The sequence below is a fragment of the Drosophila santomea genome, chromosome X (genome assembly GCF_016746245.2).
Source record: "Drosophila santomea strain STO CAGO 1482 chromosome X, Prin_Dsan_1.1, whole genome shotgun sequence".
NCBI lineage: Eukaryota > Metazoa > Arthropoda > Insecta > Diptera > Drosophilidae > Drosophila > Drosophila santomea.
The window spans coordinates 21500183-21506182 of NC_053021.2; positions in this window are offsets into that span (position 1 = coordinate 21500183).

The window sequence follows — 6000 nt, forward strand, 5'->3', positions numbered from 1 at the left end:
TTTTCGCCGAGCACAAACGATCGGCTTATTATGTATGACAGGAAAAGGTATGCAATATAATAATCTTTTATTGGGTATGCAACGAAAATTTGTTTCGTCAAAGTATGCAATATTTTTTACTAAAAGAGGGTATGCAATGTATTTTATTAAAACTGGGTATGCAAATAAAAAAAAATTTTGGTTCCTCTAAAAAGTATGCAACACTTATTTTTTAATAAGGTATGCAACAAAAATGTACTCTGCCGAAAATATGCAATGCTTTTGCGATTAAATCCACAACGCACAACTATTACGTGGCCAGATACACAACTTTTTTCACTAGTAAATTTCTTGATTGCTTCAATGAAGTCACTTGTAAAACTTACATGGTCTTCTAACTTAACTACCCTGTTTGTCGCCTGACAAAGTGTGTTAAATTAGATTGGTGGGTTCAGATTGTTGGTTGGGCGCCAATTATATAAGTTCCGGTGGGTCCAGAGATCTTCCTTCTTTAGCTGAGGTTCGTCTTAGACACTGTTTACGGAGATTATGTTGGAGGGCTTGACTTCGCCCCCTTAGTTATTATCACTAGCCTTGTGGCGATAGCGATTTGATTGTAAATAAGAACAATTGTGTTTAACGGCAGTAAGCCGGAGCAAGTTGTGGTTTATTTCGACACAAGATTTGAACTGAGTAGAAGACAATATTGAAACTAAGTTTACCCTCGAGCAATGCATCGCGCCACCACAAGTCGGCAAGCCGACTCAGCATTTCTTGCAGCGTGAAGCAACACTCCCGATAGGAAGTGTCAGCTTTCCGCTGCCAGGCGTTCTTTGCGCGGAGCGCTGAACCCAATTCTGGCGCGTCAGCATTGTTTATACAAAGCTACTTAGTTGCTACGAAGCAATACATTGTTAATTGTTAACTTGTACAAGGTGTTAGGATCTCTGTTGAAAACCTCGATTGCGTGTATTTGTCTTTCGACTTGAATCATATTCGAGTCAGACAGTTCTATTTGTGTTGGCGCTGCTACTGCCATTGTGGGTTGTTGGCATTGAATTTTGATTAATGTTTGTGTATTTGCTGTTGGTTTATTTGTCGGTTCGTAACTTGGGTAGGGTTTCTTGTAGTTCGCTCACTTATTATTATAATATTTCACTTAGTTGCACTGTTATCGTTATAATTCGTTTTAGTTGTAATTGAGTTTATTTAGTCTTCATTTAATTTAGCTGTTATTATTATGGTTCACTTAGTTGTAATTAAGTTTATTTAGTTTTCACTAAGTTACACTTTTATTATTATTTTTCGTTTATTTCTGGTTGAGTTTATTTAGTTTTCGCTTAGGTTAACTGTTATTGTAGTTCACTTAGTTGTATTTACGTTTGTTTGGTTTTCACTTAGTTTAGCTGTTATTATTTGTTACACACTTTGCTATTTCGCTTTGTTTTGAGTAACCTTTTGTGGATTTACTACTCAGCGAATTCAAAGGCGTCTTCTTAAAATTTTTATAATTTTAAGTTGTTTCACGTTCACAATCACTTTGTGGGATTAGGTACACCGTTGGTTGGCACTATTTGTTGTGAACCGATTGTACCGATATTACCGACGCGATTTGCGAAAGTTCTTTAGCGGATGATGATTGAAGAATTGAATAGGGTTTCTATCGCATCAACAATGTTTCATCCTACCGACTGCGCCACTTACGTAGTTACTATTTTTGAGTCAAATAAATGATCCGTCTGTAACGAAGACAAAGATCAACGCTGAAGCCAAGTATAAATTGAAACACGAACGATTTCGGTGAGCGTCTTTATTTTAAAACTGTCAGCTTAAGACTAAATGTACAGAGTTTTGATCTGCTCGAAGTGAGTCGCGAGAAACGGAAATGTGTTTGTCAGCAGTGCATGCAAAAAGAATGATGAAGTTATACAACAATCATGCGCTTTACTTTTTTGTGGATTCAAGTTTCGTTACGTTATGTTGTGTATTTATGCACGCGCAAGATTGTATGCGCGTTGTTTTTGTTAGGTTTAAGTTTATGTAAGCGTAATATGAGAAGCATATTATGCTACTATATATATGTATATATAACGGGAATTAAAACTCAACAAAAGAACAGAATAGCATAGGAGACATTTTTTTATAAAGATAATTTTTACTATATATTTAATTAACTTATAATTTTTAGTTAAAACGTAAGATAACACTAATTAAGATTTCATAAGTGGAGAACTTTGAAAACAATTCGAACATAGCGCAAATATAATGTAGAAGCGATTTTCACGAGTTCACGAAAAAAATATTTTTGTGACACACACGGCAGGTCACTTTTCGGCGTTTAAATCTTTCTTGTAACAGCAGCAGCTCGTTGTAAGCGCTTTCACCGATGAATGCCGCAGCTACAAATAGTAAAACAAAGAAAAAGAAAACTTAAAACATCTAAACATTCGGTTTAGAGTACAAAAATGCAAACGACCAGCCTTCAAATTGTTTTCAAAAAGAAATGACGTTAGATTTGGATTTGAAAATGCAATAGGGAACACCTGGGAAAATCTACGAACTTCAAAAAAGCAAGTTAATTGTTTCATTGATTGTATGTATGTTTTTTTTTGTCCAGCCAAAATTAATATTCATTTAATGTTAGTTTTAAGAGAATTAATTATAATGCATTCTGAATAGATTTCTTTTAGTTGATGCAGTTCCGGTAAAATGGATAAAGGGGTCGTTGGAAAAGCCGAGAAGGAACGACCATAGGTAGGGTGGGCAGGTAATCACAACTCCAGCAGCCCACTAACGTTGTTCGTTACACACTACAGACAATAATGATACGAAGATTTATTTATCGTTCCTCGTCAACTTGATGACTATAGATTTGCAATATATGCATTGACTTCTATAAAAGCCAACCTGCATTTCGTAACTGTTTTCTTAGCAAATCAATAGAAAAGAGGATGTAGCCCAAATGGCTGAGGAATTAGGAATTAGGAATTAGCACCCCAGTTGCAACAGTATGAGGATGGTGCCTACTTCTGTTTGGAGACAAACATGGCGTTTGAACGACCAAGTACGTGGCAGGTGAAAATTAAAATTAAATTTTAAAAAAGAAATAATTTGAAAATTTCATGAATATGTAAATATGTTGTTATCTAAATCGCTAGAAAACAATATTGACAACCAAACTTCATTTAAGAATGTTGTAAAATGTCAATTTTAATTAAAGCAAGAGAGAACGATATAGTCGAGTTCCTCGACTGTCAGACCCCTTACTAAGCTAAAGCGATCGAGAAAGTAAAACATTCTTTTAACATTCCATCAAAAGAGTTTTTAATGAAAAATCACACAGACACTAACCTCGCGCCCAAAATTAAGCACAGTGTAGCCCTGGGATTCCCATGCAGTTGGCCACACTAAGCAAACCAATTGATCCGTGCAGCCCTGGAATATCGATAACACGTTATCGGACACACTAAACATACCAGCTGACCAAGGCAACTGGACGTTCTCGACAGCGCGTTGTCGGATATTGCCCACAATTCAATAGTACGACCTGGGCACACTAGCTGTGGGCTATATAATCAGCGCAAAATCCAAGCTAAGCTTAGTCACGTTTGTACGGCAATCGAGGAACATCAGAAGTAGCAGTTGTTTTTTTTTTTTTTTTTGGTATAGCTGTTTTATTTATTTAAAATCTGTCCTATTGGACAATAATTAAATTTTATGTGGGGGAACATTGACATAAGGGGAGTACTTAGAATGTACTTGGGTAAGGGTTACAAATATACATTAATGTTGCGTGTGGTCAAGCGGGTGCGTTCTCTGTAGGCGTCTTGTAGATTGGCTGTTGTCTAGCAGATTGATGGCCAGGTGGTTGGGGTGATTCTCCAGTCTTCTGGCGTATCTCTCACTGAGTCGGTAAATCTCGTCTTCCACCCACGAGCTCCTCGTGGATGGCAGCATTCTCGTGGTAGGGATGGGCGTTGGAGAATATTCTCAAGCATCGGTTCTGAAATAGCTGGATCTTCCTTCTATGTGAAGCACTTGTAGTGCCCCACAGCTGGATTCCATAGGTCCATATTGGCTTGAGAATAGTCTTGTAGACGAGCAGCTTCGTTTTGTCACGCAGCTTGGAACTTTTTCCAACGAGCCAGTGGAGTTGCTTAAGGCGTATGTTGGCCTGGATACGCTTACTATTAATGTGAGGGCCCCATGTAAGCCTTCTATCCAGGGTAAGCCCTAGGTATTTGGGGGTGCTGGTAGTAGGGATCGTGTCGCCGTCAAGAGTGACCGGAGGGCATTCTCCTCTGCGCAGGGAAAATGTTGTGTGGGAGGATTTTTCGGCGTTGACCGCAATATTCCATCGTTTCAGCCATGGATTCAGTGCATCCAGTTGCCTCTGGATGATGGCTGAAGCTCTATCAGGGTTAGTTGCGGTGGCGAGGAACGCGGTGTCGTCGGCATAGGTGGCTATTGCGAGGTGACGGGAGGGTATTATAGGAAGGTCTGCTGTGAACAGGGTGTAGAGGATGGGACCAAGGACGCTGCCTTGAGGTAATCCTGCTCTTATGGGCCTTGGCGTGCTGGATGAGGATCCGCACCGCACTTGGAATTCTCTTCCTTCAGTGTAAGATTTGAGTAGAGTGTAGTGGGAACTGGGAAGGTGGGACTTAAGTTTGTGGAGGAGTCCGGGATGCCACACTCTGTCAAACGCCTGCTTGACATCGAGGAAGACGGCCGAACAGTATCTTTTCTTCTCGAATGCATCGAGGATTCTTGATACGAGCCGGTGGCATTGCTCGGGTGTTCCATGAGATCGCCTGAAGCCAAACTGGTGATCCGGGATCAAACCAGCCTCGTCCAGTACTGGCAACACTCTGCGCAGAAAAACTCTTTCGAGTATTTTGGAGATGGCAATACTCGGTCTAATCGGTCTATATGAGGCAAGATTGGCTTCAGGTTTTCCAGGTTTGATGATGAGGATGACTTCTGCACGTTTCCATGATCTCGGGAAGTACCCTAGTGAGAAGCAGCTGTTGAAGATATTAGCCAACATCTGGGAACAAGGAGGAGGCATAATTTTGAGGGAAGTGGCGTCGATACGATCCAGTCCGGGGGATTTGCTGGCCTTTAGGGAGGCGATCTCCTGCGCAACCTCTTCAGGGGTGACGGGCTCTATCGGCAAGCTGGGTGGATATGGACTCTCAAGGAACCTGGTGGTGGCAGCACGCTCTTCACCAGTGCATCTGTTGAATGGGGTGAATGCAATCTGGAGATGATCTGCAAATGCTTCTGCTCTCTCATCATCGGAACGGCACCAAGAGCCATCCGCTTTGCGCACCGGCGACGCCTTTTTTGCAGGCCTCCTGATCTGACGCGTGACATGCCACAGATTGTGTTGCGGGTCACCAGGTTCCAACTCTTCAAGGAATCGATTGAATGAGTCCTGCCGTAGTGTACAAAGCTTGTCCTTAAGCTCCTTGCTGGCTCTGTTGAGTGCCGCTTTATCCCTTGGGTTGCGCGAGGAGAACCAGATACGTCTGAGGCGCCTCTTCTCCGCCACGAAGGCCGCAATTTCTGGAGACCAAAGATGGAGATCTCGCTCAGGTGTTCTCGGGGTAGTTGGAGGAGGAGTGTTGGCGAACTTAGCCGCATTGTGCATCTCCTCAGTGAGTGTCTTGATCGCCTCATCAATGTCACTTGGGGAGGAAAGAGGAGGATCCGGGTCCAGGGAGGATAGCATCCAGAAGGTAAATTTGGAGGAGTCGGTATGCTTCCCGGTGAGTCTTCTTGGCAGCTCTTTTTTGAGGACGGGGATATTGAGCAACATCTTTATTGCGCTGTGGTCAGATAGCAGCTTGTTGAAAGTGGTGCATGTGAGTCTGGCTTGTCCTTTGCCTTTGGAGATGGCAAAGTCCAAGAGGTCGGGAAGCAAGGCGGGGTTAGTAGGCCAGTGGAGTGGCAATCCAGTCTTCTGCTCTGCACGAACCTGTGGAGCGTTCTGCCTTTGGGGTTGATGGAGCGGGA